Below are 10,399 nucleotides of genomic sequence, written 5' to 3'. Positions count from 1 at the left end.
AGGCTGCACATCTTTTTCACAAATAAGTGTACTGCTCCATACATAACAGTTAACTTAACACATAGTTTATATACAGAAATCATCCACCTGCAACGACAAACACTGGAAGTGAACTTCAGGAATAATTCATCTAGCAGACTCAAATGAAAATCCATCTAGCAGGGAAAATCTAAAGTGAAGCATCAGGATACATGAACATCACGAATAGGAGAAGTGAACTCCACAAAGTAGTATGATTAAATCTTCAAAAGTTCACATAAGTTGTCTTTCTGGAAATTAACACAAACTATTTCTTGTCAGCAAACAACTTATTTCTTCTTGTCAACAAACCTTAACTGCTGCCGAACAGTGAACTCCACACAATATAAAAGTTATCCAAAATCATACACGTACAATGTCAGGTCTCATCACGTTTTCCCAATTTGCAAGAGCATTCGATTTACATGAAAGAAAAACGCAAAAGAAAAGTTGGATTTCACAAATTAGTCCCACCAAACATCGAGCTCGGTGTGTCAAAGGAAATGGCCGACTTAACTGCAGTGCCGCTTAAAGTGAACTATTCAGGTTTATAATGTGAACTTCCAATCTCTAAAGTCAGGCATGGATTGCGCGTGCTTGAGCTTGCAGCAGCGTCCATTGATGTAGCAGAGGCATGCTCGCTGGATAGTTGACACCTTTCTTCTCCCAAGCTATCACTATTGCACATGAAACTGCAATAGGAAAAGAAATTATCAAGCTTGGCATTAGAACAAACACTTACAAATCATGGACGGAAAAGACAGAGAAAGGTTGTTTAAGATAGGAATGAGCTGTACTAACTAAACTTCCATATGATAGCTAGCTAACTGAACAAATGTCGCACATGATTTTGAATATCTACACAAACTTCCTTATAGCAGATATCTTCATCTTTGCGAGCACACTGATCGTGTATCAGTAAATAAATCAATTGTGAATGACCCAAATGCGTGCACAACTGGAAACCCGTTGTTATTACATGCAATGATTTTTAAAGTTGAGACGTTAAATAAACATCGGAAAGAAAATGGTCAAGCAACAATCAGAATATCACTTGTTAAATGATACATGGTGAAACATACCAGTACCAAATTTTGTCTGTGATCATCTAAAAATTTGTAGGCATTTTTACCAAAGATTCAAACTTCTGGAAAATAATGAATGAACTTCCTACAGAAGTTTAAGACAATAAAATGTGAAACTTTTTTTGCCCCGACAGATTGAATGTCCTGAAAAGGAGAGTTAATCCTTTTGTCTAACTTTTAGACAAAATAAAAAAACCTGGTGAACTGCACTAACAAATAAAGTTTGCATGTGCTCGAAGTGAACTGGCGGATAATAGTTATTTCTAAACTTCATTGTTCACCACTAGCGAACTACACGAGTTACTAAGTGAACTGCCGCTTCAAGTCACATTTACGGCGTTGAAATAAGTTCGGGTCTTACCAGCAGGAAGTCCATGCGAGTCCAGCGCCTAGGAGGAGGATGGCTGCTGACGCCATAGAAGATAGCTTGATAAGTGGACTCTCGATTATTCTAACAAGTGAAGGAAAATGGAAGGTACGTCCTTGCCCTGGCTGGAGTTAGGCAGCCCCATAGTGTTTACCTAGTTTTTATCTGACAAAACAAGATGTTGTTAGTAGTCACTATCACATAACTCTTTACTAATAATTGTTTGCCTGTAAACACAAATTATTCGAGCACTGGCTTTAAGTATGTACAAAGCCAACTTTAGTATTTTTGTATCTATTGAACTTCACTTTATTACGGAGTGAACTTCAATCTACAACAATGAACTCGCTATGAGCATTTAATCTGTTTTCATGTAAAACTGAAATGAACTACCATGTAGTACAAATTGAGACTTCCTCATGTTCGAAGCGAACTGTCAAAAAAATGAACTATGAAATAACTGAACCGCTCACAATGAAACTATGAAAACCGAACTATCATGCAGCATGTGCACTTCATGTTTGCTGGCAGCAGAGAACGAAGTGAACTATGAAATAACTTGACCACTCATAAAATGAAATGAACTGGATGAAAAATAAAAGTGAACTTCTACGGTGGATACAGTGATTTTCTTTCTTTTTCATCTATGATAAAATAAACTCTTTTCAGAAAATAAAAAGGTATACTCCCGTAGTGGAAGAACCGAACTTGCGTCTAAAATAAAAGTGAACTTCGCAATTTTTCTGTTGTGTGCTTTTGTATCAAATCTAGTGGATGAAGGAAACTTCCAAAACAATAATAAGTAAACTTCAAATGTGAAAGACATGAACTTCTATCTTTAAAGCTATCAAACTTATCCATAATAAATTGATGCGAGAGGATAAATGTCCAGTGTATAAATTAACTAGAGAGACAAGAAATCAATTAGAGATAGAGGTAGCATGCTCGGATGCGGAGCCGACGCCTTCTCGATATATACATGCGGACTTCTCTCGCGAGACAAGTGCACCTGCTCGCAATTATCCGACCACACATTTCTGAACTCCAAGTTCAAGCAAGATAATTCAAAAATCTGTTTGTGTGCCGACGAACTATTTTTCAATCCAAAGTGAACTTCCTCTAATGAATGAACTTCATGTGAATAACAAACAAACTATATGATGAAACTTTTTGGACGGAAGAAGGTAAAGTTACAAAAAGAAGAGCACATCTATTTATTTTATATAGAATGAACTACCTATTTTCTCCTATGTGCACTTCCAGACATATACTTTCTATTATTACAGGGCACTGCATAACAATCATTTTTTAGTGTAATCATCCATTCGAAAAATAGATGCAGATTCATGTTGTTGCTCTTGCTAAAGCGGTTCATTTTATTGCGCGGGATACTTCAGACCCTAGATAGCTTGTTCCAATGTTGTGAAAAACAAATTACTTTGAACCCTCATTCATCAAAAGGGGGAGTTGAAAAATTACTTCAGTCAAGCGGCGCTTGAACACTAACCCAGGAGGAAACGCATGACTGATTTTTTTCAATAAAAGGTGAACTACGGTGCTTTGATGCCAATCTTTTCTATTTTTCTTAATGCAATTTTTGTTGTGTGTTTTGAACTCTCTGATAAATCAAAGTGAACTTTTACGAATTGTAGAAGTGGGCTACACGTATTCGCAAAAGTGAACTCCACAGATAAAAAATGTGAATTAACATCAGGCTATCTAATGAATCTAACTTCGAGCAAATATAGAAGTGAACCTTGCTCCCTAACAAAGTGAATTCTGTTCTTTTCTAGCAACATGCATCTACACATACATACATGGCATAAACATTCTTTCATACAAAGTAACTACTGGAGCTTTTAAGAGTGAACTACTAGTAACATTGAACTTCGATTCAGAAATAGCACCTAGTAAACATTCTTTCAATCTGAACTTCGATTCAGAAATAGCACCTAGTAACATTGAACAACAAATACCTAGGACAACTGAGCATATATATATATATACTGAACTCTCAAAATATTATTGCACGCTTAGGTCTTTCTCCATATCCATGCTAATCCTAGTGAATCTAGCAATGCAAAGCATATAAGGATGACCACATGATGGTCACTTACACACATATTTCGTCCATCAATATTTCATCTCATAATGAATCAGTTTTAAATCCATTTCATCTCTCGTAATGTTTCCGCAATTTGCTATCAACAAATCAATTCATCAATAAGAGTTAGCTATCTATGAAACTGAAAAAAGGAAAGTAGGAAACGCCATTGTATGCATGACATAAATTAACTCAGATATGAACTGTCCATGTACATGTAGTGAAACAACAAACAATCTCTGACTGAACTTCGGACGAAGTGAACTCCCCTAAAAAAATTAAAGTGAGTTTTCCAGTGTCACACACATCACATGGGTTCAAAGGAGGGAGCTTACTTGTGTCAAACAACAACAAACTGAACCGACCCACGGCTAATAGGGAACTTCCGAATTTAAAAACGAGTGAACTTCGTGACAAAAAAATTGCAAACTTTTTCCTCATGGGTGAATTGAACCCCTTTGGCTGGAAAAGTTGAATTTTATGAACTAGACCAATTAAACTTCTTCTGAAAGTGAACTCTGCTGCCAATAAAACTGAACTTCGATACAAATTTGGCTTTCACAGTTGCACAACTGCCTGCCCTTCTACTATCTAGAAAATCAAGGGCACTTATACAATAAACTTCAGTTTAAATGTCAGCCATAGTAAAGTTGTTTCATAGTTTAAAATGATTTTCCAATCAAATGGGAATAATCCCCCCTGTTTTCCATTAAGAAGCTGCATAAAAACAAACTCCTCAACATAATAAAATGTAGTAATTGGAGTTTCCTACTGCTAGTGTGTCGTTCTGGACTTTCTATCCAGATATTATGTATATCAAAGGAGGCAGCATCCATGTCACAGCGATGTTTTTTTATGCTGAACTTTCTGATGTTGGCTTTAACCAAAATCAGTGTACAAAGCGAACTTCCTTAACAAAAACTAGTAAACTTCATGCTTGGACAAGGCTGACGGTAGTGAACTTCGACAAAATGAAACATAGACTTTCTTTTGTGAACAAACTAAACTTCTACATCTTTTTATAGTCAGAGACGCATCGGTACATGCTTGTACCATATTTTTCCCAGACTTGTTTCATTTTTTCCATAGAAATAGAGAACAACGAATACAGAGAAAAGACAGAACTAGAACACTATTTTAGCAAAAACAACAGTGAGGACGATGCACCTGCACTTCACATATGCAAGGAGTAAAATTCAGAAAATTACATTTGTGTGCTGCAATTCAGAGGGAGCCCAGGCGGGGATTGGGAGGTCTTACCCTTGCGCATGAGATTAGAGGGCGGCGGCCGGGGCGAGGACGTCGGGAAGCGGCACGGTGGTCGGGGTCCGCAGATCGCGGCGGAGGTGGGCGTCCTCCCGGCGGCCCGCTATGGAGCCGGGAACTCGCGGCGCCGGTGGATGTGGGAGTCCTCCCGGCGGCCCGCCATGGAGAGTTCGGGGAGGGGGCCGTAGCGCACGGTGGAGTTGGTCGTCCTCCGGGCGGCGATCGATGGAGGAGGGAGCCCCGACGATGCGCGGTGATGTGATGCGGCGAGAAATCGAGGTGGGGCGGGTGGCGGTGCACGGTGGAGGCAGGGGCGGGAGGCGGCGCGCGGCTGTAGCGGGGCGGGAGGCGGCGCGCAGCTGTAGCGGAGCGGGGGCGGCGCCGATAGGGGGGAGGAGTGGAGCGTCGCGGGGGCGGTGCCTGTGGGGTTGGGCGAGGTAGGCGTGACGAGTGGCTTCTTTTCCGGTTGGTGCCGTTTTCGGGATAAGAAAGAAGGTAAAGCGGGAATAGGGGGTTCGAGAATAGCTATTCTAGAACCCCTCTTAAAGGGGGTTCGAGAATAGTTGGGCTCTATATATATATATATATATATATATATATATGGGAAATAGTGGGCTACCTAGGTGTGTAGCTACGCATGTCCATCCAGTCGTTGAATCATCCTATAGAGCATTTCCGCCGCCCATCTAGACTAACGCCGTTATCTGACTTCACTTGCTCCTCTTACCCAACCCCACACCGGCCACCTCCCACCCGCACGCCACTCTCTCTCCAGCAAATCCCCAAACTGAGACCACGAGTCTCCCTGGAGGCGCATCGAAGATTTGAAGCCGGTGCGACGCGATGGGCTTCGTGGCCATGGCCGCGTCCACTCCGCACCCGCCCTGCTGCCAGCCATGCGCGCCGCCATAACCCTCCACGGTGCGGCGGTCCTGGTCCCAATACAGCGCTGCCGGAGAAACGTCGCTCGGCCCCGGCCGCCGGGCGCCCGAGCTTGATGAGGACCGCGCCGTGCAGGGAGCACGTGGGTGCTCCGCATCGGACCAGCAGCGAGCTCCGGCGGTAGCCGCATGCAGCGAGTCTCGGTTCGTGCAGAGCTCTGTGGCCGCTGATGGACGAGCGGGCCGGTATATCTCCATGTTAATGGTGGCGGAGGCACTCGACCCCTAGCTGTTGGCCTCTCCTCGTGAGAGTAGGCCGGATCAATTAGCAGAATCGAGATCCGTTTTTACCCTTTTTTTCTTGGTTCTTGATTATTTTTTGTTGGAATCGAGATTTACCAAGATCCAGATCTTTTCCTCACAGATTTGTTTTTTAGAATCCATCGTCCAGAATTCCAGATCCGTTTCTTGCTTTTTTTCCCTTCCATTTCTGATATTTTTGTTCGAATCAAGATTTGTAAGGACGCAGATCCTTTTCCAAAGGTTTTCTTTCGGTATGAATACATCATCCATATCCGTACATGGACCTGTATTGCTGTAGAATAAGCACATCATAATTGTTCTGGCTTCAAACGAATCCTATTTCTGTGCTGGTTCATTTGTTATGTCTAACCGTGGGAGCCTAGAAGCTCTTGCGGCGGCGATAATCAAGAACTGCTCTAACCGCGTTGACTAGGTGAGGCGGCGAGCTGCTGCGGCTGCGCACGGCTGCCGGGAAGCTCTTGCGCTGGAGTGGAACCACTGCGACGAGGGTGCGCGACACGGCTGTCTCTCGGCGGAGGCGTGATGCATGAGCCGCTGGGACGGATGGGATTCACCTCCTTTTGCTTCTTGATTTTTGGTGTTGTCCGGATGCGTGGTTCCAGTTCGTGAGTTTTTTTTGGTTCCAGTTCGTGAGTTTTTTTTGCAGTCCAGTTCGTGAGTTTTTTTTGATTTGGAACGTGGTCGTGATTATGCAGAGCATTTTGGAGATCTAGTTCAGTGGACCAATATTTCTGATCGGATTTTTATGTGCAACAGAAATGAAAAAATGCATCAGATCCACTTCTTCTGTGTATATTTTCCTTCTGATCTGATTTGTGCTGATTATTTTTTTGCTGGTCTGGTGCCTATAATGACTGGAATCTTCAAAGCTTTTGCTCATCCAAAGCTAAATCGTGATCTAAACTTCCCTAAAATAATCGAGATCTAAACTTCCCTGAGAAAATCGTGATCTAAACTTTCCAGGTTGCTAAATCGTGATCTAAACTTCCCGAAAAAATCATTAGCCAAACTTTCGAGGTTGCTAAATGGCGATTTAAACTTACCTAATAAAAATCGGTGATCTAAACTTTCCAGGTTCACGGGTGGCATGACTTGCTCTCCTGAATTTGCACACTGCCAGAAGGTGGGCTTCAAGCAAAATGCTTCTTTTTGTAGGCAATCTTTTTGGAAGGGCCAATTTTTTGCACTAACGGAAACGACCAACAGACCTTAACGGTAGCGTGAATCACAGAACAATATCGAATGGTATTAAGTGCGTGCGTAGCTATCACCCTAGGTAGAAAATCCGCGTCGATATATATATATATATATATATATATATATATATATATATATATATATATAGGATGTGGTTTTGGTACGTAACCTTACTCTCAGTAGCTATTATCATCACCATCCATTTGCTTTAGGATTGGTACTTCTTTTCTCCTATTTGTTTCTAGTGTGACTCATAGAAAAGGTGTGAAAGGGGATTTCTCTCTCCTTGTTCCTGACATGTGCATCTTGGCTGTGCACAAAATTTGAAATTGGTTGCTATTTTGGTGTGTATTATGATGAGAGGGTTCGTATTGAGTTCAAATTCGACCTATATCTAGTACTGATTACTAGCTGAGTGTGCGTGCTTTGCTTCTTTTTGTACTTAGCACCATGTTTGACATTTTATAGGTGAAGCAAAAATTACTCGACACCATCACTTAACTATTCAAGCATCCTCCTAATTGTTCATCAAGCACTCGGTCGAAATTTTGAAGTACCTAGAATTCATCTCACAAAGATAATCAAACATGCAAATCGGTACATTCGATGTCACGAGTCATTTTATAGGTCACGAAAAAATACAAGCACCCTCCGAAAAAATCATCCAGACACCCGGTTGAAACTTCTATGTACCTAAAATTCGTCCCAAAAGATCGGTACCACAATTTAATTTTAAGCACCCTCTTATTAATACATGTCGCACCACGATGGACATTGTTAAGTACCTATGTCGTGTCTCGATTAATATATAGTTGATACACATGGATAAATAAAATCAGTATCCAGAAAATTCAGGTACCATGAATCTAATTATAAGTTCTCGATTAATATATATTTAGCATAAACAGAATCGACACCCAAAAAATTCAAGTACCATGAATCTAATTAAGTTGTTCCTCAGTTATTAATATACATTCGGTACCTAGACAATTTCAGTACCATTACTCTAATCATGCCGTACCTCGTTTAATATACATTTGGTACCCATGGATAAATCCAGGACCATGTACCTAGTCAAATTTCGGTACCATCAGTCCTTTTATCTAGTGCCTCACCTAGTATTGATACGGTAGCTGATGGTAAAGAGAATGCGTACCTAGATAACTTTCAGTACCAACAATCCAATTATCGCGTACCTTGGTTAATGTATATTCAGTACCCGGTGATATGAGAGCAGATACCTAGTCAAATTTCCGTACCATCAATCTTATTATCTCGCGCCTTGACTAGTATTGTACCTAGACAATGTTTAGTACCGAAAATCCAATTGTCTCGCACCTTGGTTAATGTATATTCGGTATCTGGTGATAAGAGAGAAGGTACCTAGTCAAATTTAAGTACCATCAATCTTATTATCTCGTGCCTTGACTAGTATTGATTTGGTACCCGCTAGTAAAAAATAATCGGTACCTAGACAATTTTCGGTACAAACAACAACTAGGTTAATGTAAGTGGTGCCTCGCGAATAGATCATAGAATCTAAACTCGGAAATTCTAGTACCGTGAATCTAATTATGCCGTTCCTCGATTAACATCTATTCGAGTACTCGAGGAAAAGAAGAATATGCTTAGAAAATATTGGTACCATCAATCTAATTATGTCGTGCCTCGATTAATCTACATCTAGCACCGAGCAGATAAATAGAATCATTACCACTGAAAATTCGTTTACCATGATTCTAATTATGTCGTGCCTCGATTAATATACATTTGGTACCCACCAATAAATAGAATCGGTACCTCGAAAATTCTAGTACCCTGGATCTAAGTATGTCGTTCTTCGATTAATATACATTCGGTACCCGACGGGAAAGAATTTACCTAGAAAAATTGGTACCTCTAGACTAATTATGCCGTGCTTCGATTAATATACATTTGGTACCCATAGATAAATAGTACTGGCACCTAGAAAAATACAGCACAATGAATCTGATTATGTCGTTCCTCGACTAATATATTTTCGGTACCCAGCGCTAAATAGATTCGGCACCTAGACAATTTTTAGTGCCATCAATCTAATTCTCCACAGTATTTTCTTTAAAGTACTTCTGATCCGTACCTCCGTTATAGGGCTGCCGGTTTTAAGTTCTATCGGTAAATCAGAACACTCGTACATCAGTCCCTACCTTAGGTATATGTCGCACCCCTCTACTAGAACATTTAGGTACTTAGGATTTATAGTATTCAAAATATTGTACAAGCACCTACGTCTAGGTAAGCCGTACCTTTATTATAGGGCTATCAGTACCCGTACAAACAACACCTAGGTTAATGTAAGTCGTGCCCTGCTAATAGATCATAGAATCGGAACCCAGAAATTCCAGTACCATGAATCTAATTATGTCATCTATTCAATACCTAAGGATAAAAAGAATTTGCTTAGAAAAATATCGGTACCATCAATCTAATTATGTCGTGCCTCGATTAATATACGTCTAGTACCCACAGATAAATAGAATCATTACCCTGAAAATTCATGTACCATGATTCTAATTATATCGTGCCACGGTTAATATACATTTAGTACCCGCAGATAAATAGAATCGGTACCTGAAAAATTACAACATGGTTATGTCCCTAATTTTAGATAGTCTAGCTAAATACCTGGTCGCTCGATGCAAATGACAAAGATATATCTGAAATTACAGGTAAATCTTCCTCAGCACAATAAAATATTTGGATTCCAATTATACTTAGCTCACTGAAACTGCGGGTAAGCAATTTCCTGGGAAAACAACACACGCATACAAAACAAAAGCAACGCTGGTTTATGGAAAGACCTTGTGGCCAAAAATTGACTGAATATAACTCCATCTATTAACCTTAATTATGCAAACCAAAATAACTGCAGCACTCCTTGCATGCATTCATAGGAACACATGATGGTAAAAAATTTCAGTTGAGGAAAAAACCCATCCCCAATTGGGCCAGCACAAGACGAACATGATTCCAGACAAAGAAAAAAAAAAGTCTTCTTGCTCTTCACCGATGCAGGACAAGATCCGAGTGTACATAGGAGACACATCGTTCAACTAGCACAACCCACCAGCAGTCCAGAAACAGGCTGCCTATCCACTCCACTATCTGAACAGTAATT

The 10,399-nt window shown here is 40.6% G+C and overlaps 1 long non-coding RNA gene across 1 annotated transcript; it reads right to left on the bottom strand.

The window, feature by feature from the left end:
- Window positions 1-675: 675 nt before the first annotated feature.
- LOC124697623 lies at window positions 676-4,869 on the bottom strand. The gene is made up of 3 exons (XR_007000817.1): window positions 4,835-4,869; window positions 1,465-1,635; window positions 676-710 (listed from the first exon to the last, which is right to left on the bottom strand). It is a non-coding gene; the product is annotated as an uncharacterized LOC124697623 (long non-coding RNA).
- Window positions 4,870-10,399: the final 5,530 nt, after the last annotated feature.

Source organism: Lolium rigidum, chromosome 3, assembly GCF_022539505.1.
Source record: "Lolium rigidum isolate FL_2022 chromosome 3, APGP_CSIRO_Lrig_0.1, whole genome shotgun sequence".
NCBI lineage: Eukaryota > Viridiplantae > Streptophyta > Magnoliopsida > Poales > Poaceae > Lolium > Lolium rigidum.
Note: the sequence above shows the minus strand (reverse complement) of the source record. Positions and strands in the feature narration are given on the sequence as shown.